We start from the raw sequence: 8,325 nt of genomic DNA, 5'->3' as shown, positions 1-8,325 counted from the left end.
CCCTGTCATTGATCACCCCCCTGTAAGGCTCTATTTAGACGTCCGTATGTGTTTTGCGGATCCGATCCATGGATCCGTGGATCCGTAAAACACATACGGACGTCTCAATGGAGCCTTACAGGGGGGTGATCAATGACAGGGGGGTGATCAGGGAGTCTATATGGGGTGATCATCCCCCTGTCATTGATCACCCCCCTGTAAGGCTCCATTCAGACGTCCGTATGTGTTTTGCGGATCCGATCCATGGATCCGTAAAACACATACGGACATCTGAATGGAGCCTTACAGGGGGGTGATCAATGACAGGGGGGTGATCAATGACAGGGGGGTGATCAGGGAGTCTATATGGGGTGATCAGGGGTTAATAAGTGACAGGGGGGGTGTAGTGTAGTGTGGTGCTTGGTGCTACTTATTACAGAGCTGCCTGTGTCCTCTGGTGGTCGATCCAAGCAAAAGGGGCCACCAGAGGACCAGGTAGCAGGTATATTAGACGCTGTTATCAAAACAGCGTTTAATATACCTGTTAGGGGTTAAAAAAATCGCATCTACAGCCTGCCAGCGAACGATCGCCGCTGGCAGGCTGTAGATCCACTCGCTTACCTGCAGTTCCTGTGAACGTGTGCGCCTATGTGCGCGCGTTCACAGGAAATCTCGCGTCTCGCGAGATGACGCGTAGATGCGTGACTCTGCCCGAGTGAGCCGCCTCCGGAACGCGATCCTGCGTTAGGCAGTCCGGAGGCGGTTAAGGGGTTCTATATACCAGCTTCCACAAAATACTGATTAAGGGGATTGATATACCTGCTTCCACAAAATACTAATTAAGGGGTTTGATATACCTGCTTCCACAAAATTCTGATTAGGGGGATTGATATACCTGTTTCCACCAAATATTGATTAAGGGGTTCTATAAACCTGCCTCCACAAAATACTGATTGAGGGGTGCGATATACCTGCTTCCACCAAATATTGATTAAGGGGTTCTATAAACCTGCTTCCACAAAATACTGATTGGGGGTTGCGATATACCTGCTTCCACAAAATACTGATTGAAGCCTGCGATACAACTGCTTTCACAAAATACTGATTGAGGGGTGCGATATACCTGCTTCCGCAAAAAACTGATTAAGGGGTTTGATATACCTGCTTCCACAAAATACAGATTGAGGGGTGCGATATACCTGCTTCCACCAAATATTGATTAAGGGGTTCTATAAACCTGCTTCCACAAAATACTGATTGAGGGGTGCGATATACCTGCTTCCACAAAATATTTAATAACCCTTTCTACCCTGGGCCAGTTTTTACCTTCCTGCTCAGGCCATTTTTATCAAAGCGCTTGGATTAAAGCTTCTGCCCCTGTCCTGCTGCTGTCACGGACAGCATACAGTTCAGTAATGCCGGCAAGTGACCAATCAGAGTGGCCCCTTGCCGACAATCGATCCGATTGGTTAGTCTGTGCAGACTAACCAATCGGATCGCGGCAGTGAAAAAATGCCGGTTTCAGGCTCTGATCTGCGCTCTGCAGATCAGAGCCTGAAATCAGGTAATGTGTCCTCGTGCCCCCCCTCCCCGATCTGTGCCCCCCATCTGTGCCCCTCAAAGCCCCCCCTTGTGTCCACCTGCCGCTGAAGCGCTTATCTCCTGCCTCCTGCGGTCCGCCCCCTCCCCGCCCCATACATTCCTCCTGCCCCCTCAATGCTGGCCGTGACACCCCCCCTTTCCAGCGCTGTCCCCATGACGTGCGGTCCCCCTGCTGTGTGTGATGGCGGCGGCTCCATTCCTGAGCCGCCGCCATCAGCAGAGAGTGTCAGCTCTATGCTGACACTCTGCTGTAACCCCATAGATGCCGTGGCAGCGGCATCCATGGGGTTAATAGAGGGAGGGGGCTCCCTCTCTCCACCATCGGGGCTGCTGCGCTGCGATTGCAGCGCCCGATGGTTGCCATGGCAACCGGACGCTTTGCAAAAGCGTCCGCTGTTGCCACCTACAGGGCATCTGATTGTTTTATACTTTGCAATGCAAGGGCATTGCAAAGTATAGTACAGCCAACAGTTCCACTGGATCTTCAAGATCCAAGAGGGACTTGATAAAAAAAAAGTGAAAATAATAAAAGTAAAAAAATAAATAAATAAAAATGTAAAATGAAAAAACGAAATTGCTTTTTCCTATAAAAAATGAAAAAATAAATACACATATTAGGTATCACCGCGTCCGTAACGACCGTCTCTATAAATATATCACATGATAGACCCCGTCCGATAAACACCATAAAAATAAATTAAAAATTTTTAAAAAAATACGTTTTTGTCACCTTACATCACAAAAAGTGCAACAGCAAGCGATCAAAAAGGCTTATGACCCCCAAAATAGTACCAATCAAACCGTTACCCTATCCCGCAAAAAATTATACCCTATTTAAGGCAATCGCCCAAAAAATAAAAAAAATCTATGGCTCTCAGACTATGGAAACACTAAAATATCATTTTTTTGATTTCAGAAATGCTATTATTGTGTAAAACTTAAATAAATAAGAAAAAGTATACATATTAGGTATTGCCACATCCGTAACAATCTGCTCTATAAAACTGTCACATGACCTAACCCCTCAGATAAACGCTGTAAAAATAAATAAATACTGTTCCAAAACCTTGCCCCATAAAGTGAAATAATGAATGATCAAAAATTCCTATGTACCCAAAAATGGTACCAATAAAAACCTCAACTCTTTCTGCAAAAAACGAGCCCCTGCACAAGACGATCGGCAGAAAAATAAAAAACATATGGCGTTGAGAAAATGGACACACAAAAACATAATTTCTTTTTTAAAATTGCTTTATTATTTAAAACTGAAACAAACAAAGAAAGTAGACATATTTGATATCATTGCGTCCGTAACAACCTGCTCTATAAAAATAGCACATGATCTACCCTGTCAGATGAATCTTGTAAAAAAAAAAAAAAAAACTGTGCCAAAACAGCCATTTTTCAGTTACCTTGCCTCACAAAAAACTTAATATAGAGCAATTAAAAATCATATGTACCCCAAAATAGTACCAATAAAACTGGCACCTTATCCCCTAGTTTCCAAAATAGGGTCACTTTTTGGGAGTTTCTACTGTATGGTTGCATCAGGGGGGCTCTAAATGGTACATGGCATCTAAAACCAGTTTAGCAAAATCTGCGTTCCTTTCCTTCTGCGCCCTGCCGTGCGCCCTTACATCAGTTTACGACCACATGTGGGGTGTTTCTGTAAACCGCAGAATCAGGGTAATAAATATTGAGTTTTGTTTGGCTGTTAACCCTCAATGTGTTAAAGAAAAAAATTTAATAAAATGGAAAATCTGCCAAAAAAGTGAAATTTAGAAATTTCATCTCCATTTTCCTTTAATTCTTGTGGAACACCTAAAGGGTTAACAAAGTTTGTAAAATCAGTTTTGAGTAACTTGAGGGGTGTAGTTTCTACAATGGGGTCATTTATGGGGCGTTTCCACTATGTAAGCCCCACAAAGTGACTTCAGACCTGAACCTGGTCCTTAAAAAGTGGGTTTTGGAAATTTTCTTAAAAATTTGAAGAATTGCTTCTAAACTTCTAAGCCTTCTAGCGTCCTAAAAAAATAAAATGACATTTCCAAAACGATGCCAACATAAAGTATACATATGGTAAATGTTAAGTAGTAAATATTTTATTAGGTATGACTTTCTGTTTTAGAAGCAGAGAAATTGAAATTTTGAAAATTGTGAATTTTTCTATTTTTTTTATAAATTTGGAATTTTTTCATAAATAAAGGTGAAATATATTGACTCAAATTTATGACTATCATGAAGTACAATATGTCACGAGAAAACAATCTCAGAATAGCTTGGATAAATAAAAGTGTTCCAAAGCAATTACCACATAAAGTGACGCATGTCAGATTTGTAAATTTTGACCTGGACACTGGGGCATCAATGACCCTTGGTCATGAAAGGGTTAAGGACCAGTTCAGGTCTGAAGTCACTTTGTGGGGCTTTCATAGTGGAAACCCCCCATAAATTACCCCATTGTAGAAACTACACCCCTCAAGCTACTCAAAACTGATTTTACAAACTTTGTTAACCCTTTAGGTGTTCCACAAGAATTAAAGGAAAATGGAGATGAAATTTCAAAATTTCACTCTTTTGGCAGATTTTACATTTTAATCCATTTTTATTCTTTAACTATGGATGAGCGAACCCGAACTGTACAGTTCGGGTTCGTACCGAATTTTGGGGTGTCCGTGTCACGGACCCGAACCCGAACATTTTCGTAAAAGTCCGGGTTCGGTGTTCGGCGCTTTCTTGGCGCTTTTTGAAAGGCTGCAAAGCAGCCAATCAACAAGCGTCATACTACTTGCCCCAAGAGGCCATCACAGCCTTGCCTACTATTGGCATGGCTGTGATTGGCCAGTGCAGCATGTGACCCAGCCTCTATATAAGCTTGGGTCACGTAGCGCTGCACGTCACTCTGCTGATACAAGTGTAGGGAGAGGTTGCAGCTGCGACGTTAGGGCGAGATTAGGCAGATTAACGCCTCCAAAAGACTTCATTCTGTGATCGATCTGCAGCTGTGGATCATTGAAGTGCTAATATCGACTTGCTCACTTTTTTGAGGCTGCCCAGAGCGTTTTTAGATCACTTTTTTCTGGGCCATCAGAGCCTGAAGCGAGGCATTAACATTCTGAACCTTAGCACAACCTGCATGACCAGGCACCTGCATGCAAAGCATGAACTGCAGTGGAGTAAACACCTTAAAAACAAGGAAGTCACTCAGGCTCCCCCTGCTACCTCTTCTGCTGCTGCCGCCGCCTTGGCCTCTTCTGCTGCTGCTGCCGCTGCCTCGGCCTCTTCCTCCGCCTCTGGAGGAACGTTGGCACCTGCCGCCCAGCAAGCATGGGATGTACCACCAACACCACCACCTGCGTCACCAAGCATCTCAACCATGTCACACGGCAGCGTTCAGCTCTCCATCTCACAAACATTTGAGAGAAAGCGTAAATTCCCACCTAGCCACCCTCGATCCCTGGCCCTGAATGCCAGCATTTCTAAACTACTGGCCTATGAAATGCTGTCATTTAGGCTGGTGGACACACACAGCTTCAAACAGCTCATGTCGCTTGCTGTCCCACAGTATGTTGTTCCCAGCCGCCACTACTTCTCCAAGAGAGCCGTGCCTTCCCTGCACAAACAAGTGTCCGATAAAATCAAGTGTGCACTGCGCAACGCCATCTGTGGCAAGGTCCACCTAACCACAGATACGTGGACCAGTAAGCACGGCCAGGGACGCTATATCTCCCTAACTGCACACTGGGTAAATGTAGTGGCGGCTGGGCCCAGGCGGAGAGCTGTTTGGCGCACGTCCTTCCGCCGCCAAGGATCGCAGGGCAACATTCTTTGCCTCCTGTCTCCTCCTCCTCCTACTCAGCTTCCTCCTCCTCTTCTTCCACCTGCTCATCCAGTCAGCCACACACCTTCACCACCAACTTTAGCACAGCCCGGGGTAAACGTCAGCAGGCATTTCTGAAACTCATATGTTTGGGGGACAGGCCCCACACCGCACAGGAGTTGTGGGGGGGTATAGAACAACAGACCGACGAGTGGTTGCTGCCAGTGAGCCTGCACACATCAGGGTGCAGAAGGAAAGGAACGCCATATGGTTTTTGAAAGGCATATTGTAACGGTCGCGTACACACACACACAGGGGGGAGGGAAGTGACCACTGCGCTCCCCCCTTACCCCTGGCCCTGCCTACTTGCCTCGCGAGTCCTAATGACAGGGGACAACTGGATGGCAATCCCTAGCTTGGAATAAGTCCAGGGATGACAGACAGACAAACAACAGAACGTGAACGGACCGAGTCAATACCAGGAAAGCTACAAAGTACAAATGGAGCAAGCAGAGAATAGTCAGGAGAAGCCGGGGTCATAAATGCCAGGAGAGTCGTGAAGTACCAAAAGGAGTCAGCAGAGGATCGTCAGGAGGAGGCCGGGGTCAGAATACCAGGAGAGCAGCAAAGTACACAAGGAGCATGCAGAGGATCGTCAGGAATTCAGCAGGAGGTAAGTACGCCAGGAAAGACAAAATCGCAGGTGGAACCTAAATAACAGGCAATCTGTGGCCAGCAGATTGCCTGTTTAAATAGGGAGCTGGAGGGGTCATGTGACGTGGCCAGCATCACATGACTCCACACAGACTACACAGCCAAGCACCGAGTGATCAGCTCTGTGCTCAGCCCTAAAACCATTAGCATGAATGCAGATAGATGCACGCATAGTATTATCAGGAGCGCGGGTGACGCTGGACGCACTGATGATGCGCGCGCGCTCTGGACGTGCCCGCCTCCTAGACGGCGCAGTGACACATATTTTGCTGGACTGGTTTTTAGATGCCATGTCCCATTTTAAGCCCGCCTGATGCACCCTTACAGCAGAAACTCCCAAAAAGTGACCTTATTTCTGAAACTAAGGGATATGCCAGTTTTATTGGTACTATTTTGGGTACATATGATTTTTAATTTGCTCTATATTACGTTTTTTGTGAGGCAAGGTAACCAAAAAATGGTTGTTTTGGCACAGATTTTATTTTTTATTTTTTACAACATTCCTCTGACAGGGTAGATCATGTGCTATTTTTATAGATCAGGTTGTTACGAGGGCAATGATATCAAATATGTCTATTTTTTTATTTTTTTTGTTTCAGTTTTACATAATAAAGCTGTCACGACCGCTACCCCAGCAGCAGTCGTGTCGCACCAGACGGAGGGGAAGGGGGACCCTTATCTACGGATGGGAATAGAATGGCCACCCCTGACTAACCCTAAGCTGGCACCTGTCTGCCCTGATACCCTAGACGGGGTGTGAACCCGTGCGGCGAGCAGGATGCCTAAACCCTCAGTCACCCTAACAAGCCTAGAGTGGGGAAAGGCCGATGGGAGCACTAGTCACCATAACTCATGTCTAGGAGAACAGCAGGGGAAGACAGCAACAAACAAACTATATCAGAGATAGACTTATCCAGTCACGAGCAGAGAAGGCGATCCCAATCACGACAGTCCACGCCAGACAAGAGCTCCACAGCAACACCATCAAACGATCTCCTTCAAAGGTCAGAATAGAACTGGAAGTAAGGACTATATCTGGCAATGACTGCAAGTGAAAGTGAAACTAATATAGTAGCTGGGAGTGGCAGACAGGACTCACCTGAGAAGGATGCCTACAAATTCCCAGTCAGGCCAAAAAGGTTCACAAGGCAAAACCCAGATGACATACCCTGAACCACGGAGCAAACTCACAAGCTATCGCGAGTAGCAAGTCGCTGCGACCTTCTCCTCCCAGACCTGTCTGGATCAGTCACAGTCGTGACAGTACCCCCCTTTCTACGAGGGGCCCCTGGACCCTCAAGACCAGGCCTCTCCGGATGGGAGCTATGAAAAGCCCGAATGAGTCTGTCCGCTTTTATCTCTGATGCTGGAACCCACATTCTCTCTTCGGAACCATAACCTTTCCAGTGCACCAGGTACTGAAGAGAGCGGCGAACATATCGTGAATCAACAATCTTTTCTACCTGAAACTCAAGACTGCCATCAACAACCACCGGTGGAGGCGGTAGTGGCAATGGTTCAGGAGGTTCTACATATCTCTTAAGCAGAGATCTGTGGAAGACATTATGGATCCTTAGAGTCTGAGGTAGCTCCAGACGAAAAGCCACCGGGTTAATGATCTTAATTACCCTATAAGGAACAATAAATCTCGGACCTAATTTCCACGAGGGAACCTTCAACTTGATATTTCTGGTAGACAACCACACCAAGTCATTCACCCCAAGGTCCGGACCTTCAGAGCGCTTCCTATCAGCCGCACGTTTGTATCTACCACCAATTCTCTTCAAACTTTCTTGCACACTCTGCCACACTGAAGAAAGTGAAGACGCAAATCGTTCCTCCTCGGGAATCCCAGACGGCCCCCCCTCACTAAACGTACAAAACTGAGGATGGAAACCATACGCACCAAAAAATGGTGACTTATCGGTGGATTCTTGACGACGATTATTAATGGCAAACTCGGCTAACGGTAAATAAGATGACCATTCCACCTGATTTTCGGAAACAAAGCATCTCAAATATGTCTCTAGGTTTTGATTGGTACGTTCAGTCTGACCGTTGGACTGTGGATGGAAAGATGAAGAAAACGACAGATGAACCCCTAAACGAGAACAAAAAGCTTTCCAAAATTTAGAAACGAATTGGGTTCCACGATCCGAAACAATATCGGAAGGGACCCCGTGAAGCTTCACGATGTGGTCAATAAAAAC

The 8,325-nt window shown here is 46.0% G+C and overlaps 1 non-coding gene across 1 annotated transcript; it reads left to right on the top strand.

Annotated features, from left to right (window-relative positions):
- The first annotated feature begins 1,756 nt into the window (after positions 1-1,756).
- Positions 1,757-1,842, top strand: LOC120996864. The gene has a single exon (XR_005777962.1). It is a non-coding gene; the product is annotated as a small nucleolar RNA SNORD71 (small nucleolar RNA).
- Positions 1,843-8,325: the final 6,483 nt, after the last annotated feature.

This window comes from Bufo bufo, chromosome 3 (assembly GCF_905171765.1).
Source record: "Bufo bufo chromosome 3, aBufBuf1.1, whole genome shotgun sequence".
In the NCBI taxonomy this organism is placed as follows: Eukaryota; Metazoa; Chordata; class Amphibia; order Anura; family Bufonidae; genus Bufo; species Bufo bufo.
Note: the sequence above shows the minus strand (reverse complement) of the source record. Positions and strands in the feature narration are given on the sequence as shown.